General features: G+C 34.5%; 1 long non-coding RNA gene across 1 annotated transcript in view; it reads left to right on the forward strand.

Annotated features, from left to right (window-relative positions):
* Positions 1-13,282, forward strand: part of LOC118166435 — a 157,704-nt gene that overhangs the window by 33,914 nt on the left and 110,508 nt on the right. The window contains exon 3 of the long non-coding RNA XR_004750499.1: positions 5,259-5,461. This is a non-coding gene — a long non-coding RNA (uncharacterized LOC118166435). The remainder of the gene's footprint in view (positions 1-5,258; positions 5,462-13,282) is intronic.

Raw genomic sequence — 13,282 nt, forward strand, 5'->3', positions numbered from 1 at the left:
AATTAATTATAAGGCCACTTGCTTTCCTTTTGCAAAGCTATTGTAAAGTTTCTCTTAACTGTAATGAGTCTAATAAACAACTAAGTAGACAGGTAGTGAACAAAAACATCATTTTAATGTATTTAATAAAATAACCTGGAAATGTATCTAAGAGGTGAGATAAATGTAAACATTTCCATATGTTTCTATGTGAAAAATCTTACATTTTGTTACTTCCTTTATGTCCTCCATGTTTTTAGAGGCTATTGTACTTTATCCTGTAATCAAGATAACTTCGACATTATTTGTTGATTTCTTCAAAGAGAAGAAAACCAGCAGCTAAACCCTCAACTTTAAATACACACATTTGTGATGAATATTTGGCAGAAGGTACTGTTCCCTTAGAAGTCTTGCATAAATCTCAACCTGTTAGACCCTGCTGACCACAAGTTAGGTGATGCATCTTTGCTTTCTGATAACAGGAAGCAGTTGTGGAGTTACTGCTGGGAATCAGGGGCTAGTCAAGGGCTACCTACTTTATACAAAAGACTTTGCTAATAATTTCTTCTGACCTGTTTGCAATATCGAACAGACTGCTTTCTGACTGCTGCAGAAAAAAATGCATCTTTCTTTGCCTAATTAGCCTGTTTTCTCTTCTCTTTCTTTCCAATGCAGTCAAACTACATTTTTTTTTCTTAATGGTCCAGAAAACAAACAAAAACAAAAACAAAACACACACAAAACAAAAACCCACAGCAAAAAAAAAAAAAAAAGGCAACCAGTTGTGATGTTTCTTTCAGAAAAATAATATCTGATAACACAGTCATAATTAAGAACAGATGAATGTTATTTATCTTAATATTATAAAGTTAGGAATTTATCCAAACATGCCAATAAATGGTTCTGCTAATGCTAACTGTGGAGAACAAGAAACTGATGATACTGCTGAAAAAGTTTTTTTTTTCTCCACAAAATTGTAAAATTTTCATTTTCAAAATATAACATCTGTTGTATCTGGAAGATCAAATAGTGAAGAAGGAAAGGACAGCATAGACTTACAAAGGAAAAATAGGAGTGGATATTAATGGGCTAGAAAAATATTCTTCTAGTGTTTCTTAATTTGATTTTGCTGCTGTTAAATCTCAGGGTAATAATTTAAGATATAATTCACTCTTCATAAATATAGGTGTTTTTTTTTTTGTTTTTTTGTTTTTTTTTTTTAATGGAAACCCACATGTTGGGTCATATTTTTCAATGGTATTTTTCTTCTTCTCTGTTAGATTAGTCAAAAAGTAGATTAAGTGAAGGTACCCCAAAGAGCAACAAAAGGATTGGTAGGTACCAGAGGGCTCAAATAGAGGAAAGGGTTATGAGGATCTCTTGCTCTCTATCCTGAAAAATTGCTATGGCATCTTGGGGCAGCAGTTTTGAAAGGTGTTTTTGAATTGTGCTCCCAGGTGCTGGCACCACACAATGCCGACTCTCAGACAAGACAGTCCCTCTGGGAGCATGTGAAATTGGGTCATCTTGTTACTTTGGTGCTACATGTTAAGGAAAGGAGAAAGGAGCCAGGCAGCAGCGTGAGCACATGGATTCAGCCCATGTCAATAACGGAAAGTGTCCATACAACCTCCAGACTAACTGTGGGAAGTGCCCAACCATGGTGGGCACTGATGTTACATCAGTCAGGCTGCAGAAACCTCATCCTATTGTTGACAAGCTCAGCAGATGCCCAGTTTCTATGGGGCTGATTTATGGCATCCTTGTGGGTTCTTTGGTAGATCTGGATACTTGGTATGGGTTCCCCATAAGAAACATCTAGCCAGCATCTTACTGCTCCAGAAGTCAGGGAACTAGTCTGCTGCAGTTCAGTCTGCCAAGACGTGAGCTGGCTTTTATTTGTACCATATTTGCTTTATTCTGTATTTTTTTTTAAAATGTATAGAATAAAGCAAAGATTGACTCCAGTTGTGCCTTCACTTTGTGGTTCCCTACTTAGATAATCCTAGATAGGATTTATCTGTTCTAGCACAAACACTACTGCTTCTCTGTCAAAGTGGATCCATGAATAAGGCAAAGGGTTTCCTGAAGTTTATGAAGTCATGTGCTATGTGCAAAGACAGTGAACTGCTCGTTCTGTTAGATGGTTTGGGAAACAGGAAATCAGGACTGAAGGGTACACTGTCAAAGTAATTCATCTGTCTGCATAAAGTGCCCCTCGCAAGAGTAGTTTGTGAAGCAATATACTTCAGCTTGGTCTCCCCAAGAAAAACTTTTCTGGAGATATGCGTTTTGCTATTGTACTATTTCACTATTATATTTGTTTATTATTTGTTTGTATTTTGCTATTTTGTATTTTTCTCTGGCAGAGAAAAAAGTGTTTTAGAAAAAAGCAATCATTTTCTGACTATCCCTGTTAGATACACAGGTTATATTACTTTGTTTTGTACTTTTATAGAGTTCTATAGGAGTTAATTATAAATATCTTGAAGTCCACATATTGTCATTTGAAAATGCAATCATTTTTTGCAGTACTCATTCTACCAAAAAGAAATAAAATACAAGCAATTTCCAATTGTTTCTTGACTTAAATCATGTGTTTAATTTCTTAAGGAAAATTCTAAGAGAAAGAATACAAGGGTAAGGAAATACTTGAAGTTTTCAAAAAATATATATAAATAATAAAGTCAAGCAAGCTGCAAGCTGTAGGGTCCTGTTATGATTATTCTATTATCGCCTTCTACTGGCTGTTCATTTAATTCAGACTACTTGAAAGTGTCCTTGAGATCTGTAACTTTGTCTAGATGTCAGTCTACCACCTCTGTGCTCTTTAAAGTGGGATGTCTTAAACACTGTTTTCATTTTTATGTCAAGTGCTGAGCTGTATGGGGAGTAAAACTCAGGGAAAACAGAACTTTAAAGGATACGAAATAATAAACTTTGATTTGGCGCTAAAATTTAGGACTTGAGCTTTAAGAACTGGGCTCTCTTGTAGGGGTATGGACCATGGGGTTCAGGCCAGAAGAATAAAACTTTTTTTTTTTCTTTTTTTTTTTTTTCCTAAGAAAATTATGTGGTAGAAAAAAGAAGTTCTTATTGGGATTGCTTTCAGTATTCTGGGGAGCTCTGTCCTGGCAAAGCAGCAGTGGGTCATGGAGAGGCCTCCCAGAAAACTAAAGGGAACAGCTGAAAAATGCAATGCTTCCATATAGAGCTCAGACTGGTTAGAGACAAATTATTAACCTAGGTTTATCAACACAAATGTAGCCTGATTTAATAAAATCATATTACTGTTACAGATCCTGTTTCCGCAGCCACATTAGAATTCTGAAGACATGACTTGGGACTAGTATCTGTGAAATAAATTGGAGTACTCCTATAAAGGCTGTTTTAAGACTGAAATTTGCAGTAACATTCTGAATTTCTAACCATCAAAAAGGTCAGTAATGATTTTGATGTTACTGATACACATAATGAAATTCAACTCCGGTTTTATTCTTTTTTCTTTTTTCTTTCTTTAAAAGTTTATCTTAGTCTTGACAAGGGTGAGTTTAAGTTGTTTTCATTCTTATAGGCTTATTGCAAAGCCTGGTTATTGTCATTTGACATACAGAAAGGTCAATCCTTGTATGTAAAAAAGAAAGTTCTTTTTTCTGTCTTTGATTATCTTACCACTTCTATCCTCTAAACGCTATGAAACAAAAGGTATAATCACCTTTCAGTTCAAAGTCTAACTTCAAATATTAACTTTAAGTGTATATAACGCTTAGACTATATCTATACCTCAGAAAGAAAAAAAAAAAGAATGAAACAAATGCATTGTTTTGGAAAAATTTGCAGATCAAAATTTGGGAAAACAAACATCATTTTCTATGATTCTTCATATTCCTCTCAGAGTTTTGTTCTTCCTTTTGTTTTTCTTTTTCTTTCTTTTTTTTTTTTTTGGATGTTGAAGACTTTAACAAATTTAATGTATGTGTATACTGTAACAAAAGTATGATGATTGTGCAGTAACAGCCCAAGGCTAAATCTTCTTTTATTATACTTGGTGTTCAGAATGCAGCACTACCTCATAATAAGTAAGCTGCTTCAGCTAGAATTGTTATTATATTCCAGTAGACAAATTCACTGACTGTAAAGAAGTTGGTTCACAAGTGGGATTATTTTGAAAAGTATTTACATGGCAGATTACAATATTTCTATATTATCTAACTGGCTTTATTTTTCCAAGTGTTTCTGTAATTATAAGTCGGGGTATATGATTCTTTTTAAATATGGAAATAGCTATTTAATTTTTTTCCTATTTTATTATGATCTTTATTGTTACCAGTAAAATCACATCCTTCCTATCATGCTGTCTTGTTTCTAGTGTAGAGAATGTAACACTTACCAGGAAAGAATAATTGTCAAAAAGTTAACAGCAAACTGCTTTCTTTTTCTTCTCTTTAGTCAAAAGTATAATTCTCTGTTCCCATCTATTCCAACCTATAAGGCTTACCATTTTATCTACAAAGTGTTTATCAATGAAACTGTCTGTTTTGTAGTCTTAAACTGGGCAGAGACATTGACCTTCAAGATTGAAGGATTAGACTCACAGAAACCTCAAGAAAGCCAATCTTTCATCTCACAAAGGTAGAGAAAAAGAAATCAAAATTGTTATAAACATATGGATCTTTGGGGCACAAAAGAGAGAGAGAAGAATCTCAAATCTGTATTTTCAGATGTTGTATTCTGAGAAGTAAGAATGCTGGAGACAAATCTGGAAGAATATTTGGGGAGTGCAAAAAGACAGCAAAAATGAAATCATGATCACTTCTCTGCTAATACAATTCCCTAGAGTGCAAAACTGATTGCGTGCCAACAGCTGATGATTGTCGTATCATTTTCATGAGGAATAGGACAGATTGTGACTAAGGTGGAATTACTAAAGCAGCATGTCCTAAAAGGTCTGGTCAAGTTTACGCACCTCAAAGCACCCACTTCTTTCACAGTCAAAATGAGTAAGGGGTTTTCTAGATTTTTAGTCCATTGTCAGCTGTGGGGTAAATTAAATGTGAAAAAAGTAACTGGGATGTGCTTAGGAAAGAACCTTGGTGGGTAACTAAATTAGTCACTGAATCCAATTCAGTTTTGTACCAGAAAGGCAAAAAAAAAAAAATTCTAAATCGATTAAAATCCAGACACCTCTGACTGCACACTTGTTAAAAGAAACACATCAGGCTTGGCAGTGGCAAGGAATCTCTTCATAAATAATCCTATGTTTGAATCAATTTCTTCAGCCTAACTCAAAGTTCATGCTGATCTAGTGAATCCTCTGAGAAAATAAGTACTCAATCACACCTCACAAAAGAGAGGAATAAAGACAGCATTTCAGAGAACTCAGACGGACTATGGGATACCAGCTCACAGCCTCATCTAGCACAACAGACCTGAAACCCATGCTATCTTCATCCTATGGGAGTCCTTGAACCCTTTAATGCAGGTACAGTTGAAGTGTAAGTCATAATCTTTTATACTTGTATTTAATTAAGTACATGTTCACTAAGTCAGAGTGACAGTTTGATTGTCTCTCCCTAAACAGAGAAGTTTGGGGTATTTGCTGATTACCTGTAAATTTTAGTGTGCTACACGTGGCATGGGTGCACTTGTATGTGCACCCAACCCCAGAGACAGGTCCAAGACTCTGAAAGAGCAAGGATTATGTCTTAAAGAAGTATTTTTGTTGCATTTCCTAATCATTTTGCTATCAAGTTGATCAGTTAATTTTTTTTTTTATTTATTTTTTTTTTGATTCCTTTATGAAAAGTGATCTTAGCCGAGGTGTGCAAATTTGGAAAATTATGAACTATGGTTGTGTTTGTGAATCAGAAGCAGAGGCAAAGAGCCATGTTTCTCAGATACCTCGTACAAATAAGGCATAGGAAACACCCATATCCATGTCATTCATTAAACATGCCATTTAGACAGTTCTACAGCTTTGTGGGCTCTGTACTTCCGTGCTTATTTTTCCCTGTGCAAAGAAGTGGGTGATTCATTAATACATAGCTTCTGCATACCTGAAGGTATTTTTCTGTCCACTAAATAGGTTTGGAATGAGAAATAAATATTTGGTTATAAAGGGAGAAACTGTAGGGGAAAAAATGCTTCTCTAGAATCTAGTATTGGATTAAAAAATCAGTTTGGCACAGTTCAAGTAGACTAGTCTACAGTGCTTATCTATCACATCAGACTTTGGTGTCAATATCTTTGTAGATTTTTCTTTCCATGTAGTTTATTTAATATCAGGTTTCAGTCTTATATTAGCTGATTAAATGTGGATTTTAGTCTTGTATGAGCTTTCATTTCAGCAGAAAAATATTTGATCTGAAAAATTGGACTAGAAAGTGTGAGGGATAATTTTTTTGATACTGAGTTGAATCACATTATTTCTGTTCTCTCTCTTTTTTTTTTTTTAATGACTATAGCAATTATGATTAAACAGAACACTTAAAAAGAGTAAGAAAATGAGTTTTGCTAGAAAAACACAAAAATAGTACACCAGCACTGCTATTAATTTCTTAAACTATCCTGAGCCAAGGTTCTTCAAACTTATATTTATTTCAATGCTTTCCTCTGCTCATAGCTCTGCTGTTGGGGATACTAATGGGGTGAAAAATACTTTTGTCTTTAAAAGATTAATCTGGACTAATCTCATCCTCTCCAGAATCAATTACTACATTCCTTATTGTCTATTGAATAATACATAAGTGCACCAAATGTAATTCCATTGATGTCTGGTGATTTTTTCATTCCTGTGAAGAAGGTTTTATTTTTCATTTTATCAGCTTGTGATTTATATTAACAAATAGATTATTTGTTAGTCCCCAAAGAATTTTTATAAACATCTCTGGCCTCTCTGACCACACACTTCTATCCTTATCTATTGCTACAAAAGCACATTAACATGCTCATACAATAGTTCATAGACACTAGTGTCTCAGACAAAGTGCTTTTATGTGGTTTGATTGAAAGATTTTCTCTGAGGGATAATCATATCCATAGCTATTAGAAGAAAGAAAACAAAATGAAATTGATTGCAGCTGTATTGAGATACAAACAAACACACACACACACACACAAAAGAGGGTGGCTGCTGTTCAGTTTTAGTAGGTGTTTGTCTCCAATAATTTGTAAGTTCTATTTCACTGAAGTCTGTGTTTTCTATAAATTATTGTCCTATCTTATAGCAGAAGTATGTACGGACTTTTTCTAGTTCATTTGGCCTCATGGGAATTCGTAAGGATATCAAAGAATTTGTGTCCTTTTGATGAAGAGAAGCCCTGAATGACCACATTCTATGCACTCAGCACTGAAAAAATATATTTCAAAACTTAGTCAGTTTCCAGACTAATCCATAACTGTGAATCAGCCGTCGCAATGCCATTGATGTGGTGTTTGAATACTAGGTCTCAAAAGATTTGACAACATCTGCCATTCATAGTTAGACACCTCATTAACTAGGCAGTAATGCAAGACTATCAAAAGAATGCTGGAAATATTGAAACTCATGAAGACATGGGAGTGCATCAAATCCCAACTTTTCCTAGAATTTCAACACCTACCTCTAGCCTGCAGGAGAGTTATATTAAATTTCCTCCTCTAAGATTATCTGAATACATGTTCCCTTCCCAAAAGATTACCTTGGATTCACTTCTATTAGTGGTATAGAGATGTGTGCCACCTGCACATCTCTCTTTTTTCAGTGCACACAATCTCACCCCACACTCCAGACATCTGCTCCATGCATTGATTTTAGACAGCTGTGAGAGTTTCAGATATTCCCTCTGTTCTTTCTAAATGAGCAGATTTCAGATTTGGGTACTGTAGAGATTTTTCTATTCCAATCTATACCTCTTCTTTGAAAACTCAATTAAAAAATCCAGAGCTCTATCTGATACAAAAGAAGAAAACAAACAAACAACAACAACAACAAAAAAAAAACTGTCATTGTAGCCATAAAAGTAATAGTACATCCATAGACAATCTTAAGAATGTGGGTGTGCTGAAACTTCAGTAAGATGCAGTTAAAAGATTAGTAGATGCTATGGAAGAGTATTTTTCATAATATGATCCTATTAAACTAGGTAAAGAAATGATGACTCTGTTTGGTACCATCATTGGTCCACATTGGATTGTTAAATTCTTTTCAACAATTTATTTACAAAAGCTCTTCTGTTTTCATTCTGTGCAATGTGTCCGCTGCTTCATGCCAAGCTTCTATTGGGAATCATTTACACCTATGTAACTCAGGAGTTTTAAAAAGTTATGTTTATGTAGCACTTTGCATCTACTCAGAAAAGGTGTAAATAATAACATAAAGAGTTGGGAAATGTAATTTTAGTTCCATGTGCTATATAAAAAAGAGGAGATGAGCTCATTCTAGCTGGTGTTAATGTTTATAAATAACTTGATTTTTAGAAATCAGTGTTTTACAACTGGAGTTGAAAGTACAGTGGAAAAAAAAAATCTTTTTCACACGCACACAAAAATTTTTACATTATTTCAATCATGTAATATAAGAAAGGTGTTGCTGTGGAAAATAAAATCTGAAATGAATTTATCATAGGTGTATCCCGTAGATGTACTTGTGAAATCCATGTAAGATTTATATTTTGACTTATAACTCACTATTTACTCACAACTTCTGATTTATAACTCACTAATGTTAAATCTTAAGGGTTTTTGTCAATATTGTATTCTAATAGTTTGACAGATGTCTGGTTGTCACAAAAATTTAGAGAGGCATGCATATGGACAAAGAATATGTTCTCTATTCCTTTTGTTACATAAAAATAATGAATCCATTATTGGATGTTTAAATTAAGGTTTTCAGAGTCTGGAAAGAACATGTAAGACTCACTCTTAGATCATATTTCATAGATACTCTTTCTACAGAACTGAGGGAAAAAAATGAATAAAGCATGAGAAATTAATTGTTCATTTTAAGAACATGTTATTTGGACTCCTTTTTCCCTTTTAATAAGCTGCCAGACTAAACTGCTAAATGCTGTATGGCTATTGTTTCAGTGATGTGATAGTACTCATTCAACAAAATGTATTTGGTAGTAAGATTTGAACTGAAACTGATCAGGAACATAAAACATCTGTAAATGCAGACTGAAGCAGAACATCTAGATGTCTATAGAGGTAGTAGAAAAAAATTTAATAAGACTTCAGAAGTTTTACTAGAATTTGTTGTTCTTTAAATTCATAGTTATTTGAAGTTTTCATAGTAATAGTTTTTATTTAGACCAGGATTTTTAAAAAAAACATAACAAATCAAGCATCTAAAAAAGCCAGCTGGAGGTGTTCAGTATTTTAGAAAAGCAAGCAATCTGAAGGCAACCACTGCTTATTTTTGAAAGCAATGCATTACCAACTGTGTCACTTCTTGTTTTTGAAAACACCATCCAGTTCTGTCAAATAGTCAAATAAATGTTAATTCAAAGGTCTACATCATCCAAAAACTTGTTTCACAGATGGATCCCAGTCCTCTGATAATTAGACATATGTTACTTTGTCCCTGGATTCCCTTTTGGTTGAAGAAAGTGGTCTCCTCTAGGGCAAAGTCCAGGCATTGGACTGATTTGGTTCTCCCAGTGTCTGAGATAGATATGATGACCAATCTGTTTCAGGGTCTGTCTCCGGCTGACCATCACAGGTCTCCAAAAATTGTCCAACAGACCTTTGACTCATACATGTGACCACCAAGGTACCTCATGTCACACCCCATGATATGAATTGTAGTAAGCTCTCAATTTCATGTTGTACATAACTACAAGACAGATTTATCAAACTGAACAGAAAATAAAATTTAGTAGAATAGAACAGAACAAAGTAGTTCAATTGAAAGGGGCCTTCAAAGATCATCTAGTCCAACTGCCTGACCACTTCAGGACTAACCAAAAGTTAAAGTATGTTATTGATGGCATTATCCAAATGCCTCTTCAACACTGACAAGTATGGGGAATCAACCACCTCTCCAGGAAGCCTGCTCCAGTGTTTGACCAGCCTCACAGTAAAGACATTTTTCCTGATATCCACTGGCGCAGCATTGTGCCATTCTCACATGTCCTGTCATTGGTTGCCACGGAGAAAAGATTAACACCTCCCCCTCCACTTCCCCTGCTCAGTAAATTGTAGCATGGCAAAGAAAATGTAAAAAAGAAAGAATTACAACCTGTTGGAGCCACAGGCACCCAGATGAGGTCTGTTCTCCAAAGCTTTCATAAAAGATTGAATCCAGTCTGCACTATGTGAGAGGAAGACCAGGGTCTATGCCTTCCCACAGGAAGATGCACTTTTCAGTGCAGACATGGCCATACACATGTGTCATGCTGGCATTGGTAAAGCCCATTCCCATGTCTTAACAGCACAGTACAAAATCTGCTTTTGGTGATGAGAGGAAGAGAAGATCTCAGTAGTTTAAATTAACATATGTTTCTAATCCTGATTTGCTCTATGCCTGGGATATATAATTTTTTCCCAAGAGCTTGTCTAAACAACTCCTTAGACTTCCTGTTGATTTGAAAACACTGTATAATTCAAATGGCAGGAGAATGGGTTCTCTCTCCAGTTCTGTTCTCTCATCCCATGTTTTCACATAATAATGACATATTCTGTATGCAGTCCTCAGTTAAATGCCTCAAAAAAATAGACCAGTAAGAAAATAGATTGCCATCTAGTCTGGAGCCCAGACTATAAACTAACCACAGGAACTGTGAGACAGGAATAATAGGACACTAATGCTCATAATGGGACAGGATACTACCAGGGTGTGCTAATTGTGTGATGAGAGTGACACCCTCTCTTTCTGATAGGAACTCTTCCTTCAACACTCTTAGAAAAAATGCATAGATGGTTTATGTTGTACTAACAAGTGGAGCTCTAAATCTGACATTTTCTGTTTCCGCATGTGTTACCAATGTAATCTTCTCAAGGCTGCAGCAAGGCCCATGGGACTTTTCTCTCCATGCATATTTTTTCTGTATTAAGATTTGTGATACTTAGCAGATACTTTGAAATGATAACTATTAAGAGTTTGTTAATAGACCACTAAACTGATGTTCTATACATAGAATTATTATTATTTACTACAATGTTGAAAAATCTTTGATAATACAGTATATAAAACTAACTAAGCAATACATTGTCTTTGAGTGGTGGGTAAAAACAGTTCTAATAATTAAATCAGAAAGATGGTTATCTAAAAATTAAACAAGTTGGACAATTTGTAGATGCTTGTTAATTAAAACCCTTGATTAATATTTCCCAGTTAATTTCCAAGATCATTTATAATGTCCTTTATGAGAAGTCATTCAGAATAAGAATGCACTAATAAGCAAATCTGAAAAAGGACCATAGAATTTTTATTTTTTTATTTTTTAAATAAATCCTCTAATCAATACATAAGTGTGAACATACACGAGATTATCTAGCTGCCATATCAGCAAAGCATGGCTATAAAATCTGCAAATTTAAATAACTGTTCACTGGAAAAATATTATACCAATTGAATAATGGCCTCAGCAATGTAAGAAACTAAAAAATAAAAATAAATAAATAAATAAACTTATGAATAAATTTAGCAAGCTGATGCCCAACCTGATATGCAATCTATGCTATATGTCTATAATAGGTCAATGAATAAGAGAACTTCCCTGGTCATAAAATAGTTAAGGGTAAATTTCCATGGCTTCAAATCTCCCATTACTGTTGTTAACAACTTCATTACTGTTCAGATTTATATTGATTTCAGGATGAACATCAACATTATATCTTCTCTCTATTTAGTTAAAAGAAAAAGATCCAATTTATTCTGTTTTCTTGTATTCAAACTATGAAAAACAACGTTGATATGCTTATCTGTAGATAAACTAAAGCACTCTTCTAAATGTCATTTTTCAAGTACACACTCACCCGTGCTAGAGATTTAATTTTAATTAAACTGCATTTATTGATTACAACAAGCATGCTAGTAGTGTTTTTCTTTGAAAACTAAAAATCATGACCTTTTTGCACCCTAAATGAGTGCACTATGAGTCATATAATGAATTGCTTATGTGATAAAGTGATTTTAGTCCAGAATCCATCAAAAAAGAGACTCAAGCAAATAAGTTGTTATGCCCAAGGTCAATTAATAGAAGCCTATAAAGGGAATAACAGTTTTGCTGTAGTTCTATTTTGTTTCTTTAATAAATTGAGATAATGATTATAGAAAATATTAATACCATAAAATAACATTTTTGAGAGGCTATTTTACCATTCACCGTGTCTACTGAAGGAGTTGAACACCAGCATGTTGTTTTATCACATGCAACAGCTTTATCTATGAATTTTCTGAATGAGTGCAGGGTTCGCTCCTATGAAATATCTGTTGATACTTGGCGTAAGTGGTCACACTGACACTGATGTTGTTGTGTTGCAAATTTTGTTTAATGGCCCAGGTAAAGAGAGAGTAAAGATATCTGCATGTGACACCTGCACATTTTTGTGTGTTTTCAAGTCAAACTAAACTAATGGAAAGCAAACTTTTTTTTTTTTTTTTTTTATTCAACAGAATCAAAATTTGAGAAAGCTAGTAAAAAGTGGTTTCACATAATATGAGCAAATTAGAATATGTCTTTTCTAAAAGCATGTAACTGTTTAAAGCCTACAACAGCATTTCTATGCATGATAGATCTGCAAGGAAAACCTGCTTACAGTTAGGCTGAAGTTATAACTGATGTGGATCAGGGCTTTGTACTGTGCTTCATGTGCTCCACAGAAATGTGTGTCTGACTGTGCAAAGTTTTTGCTGTATTTCATGGGCAAGATTGAACTGAACATCTGAACTGACTGCTGAAAGTGGACTTTCAGCTTCAAAAGGAATTAAGAATTCTCACCTTACTGGCCAAAGCAGCTGGTATTAGCATATCTTAATAGTTGAATATGGGTTCATCCATGGCAAGGTTTGGGAGGTACAGCAAATTCTCCCAGCACGGAGACAAGCTCTTAGGTTCTGCTAAGAAAACTATTGCAAAATAAATGTTTCCCCCTAGTAATGATTGCTGTGAAGAGACAGTTTTCACAGCAGTTCTACATACAGAGGTCAGGTGTGGAAGTGGAAACAATACAGTATTATAAAACCCAGATGTAAAATTCAGTGTTTGGGAGCATATGAGAGAAACATCACATGAAAAATTTGGTTTTCAGCTGGACAGGGGAACTGAAGACAAAATGGCTTTTGTGTAAAGCACACTCCCTACCTCTGAGGACATAATTA

Source organism: Oxyura jamaicensis, chromosome 4 (assembly GCF_011077185.1).
Source record: "Oxyura jamaicensis isolate SHBP4307 breed ruddy duck chromosome 4, BPBGC_Ojam_1.0, whole genome shotgun sequence".
NCBI classification, from domain to species: Eukaryota; Metazoa; Chordata; class Aves; order Anseriformes; family Anatidae; genus Oxyura; species Oxyura jamaicensis.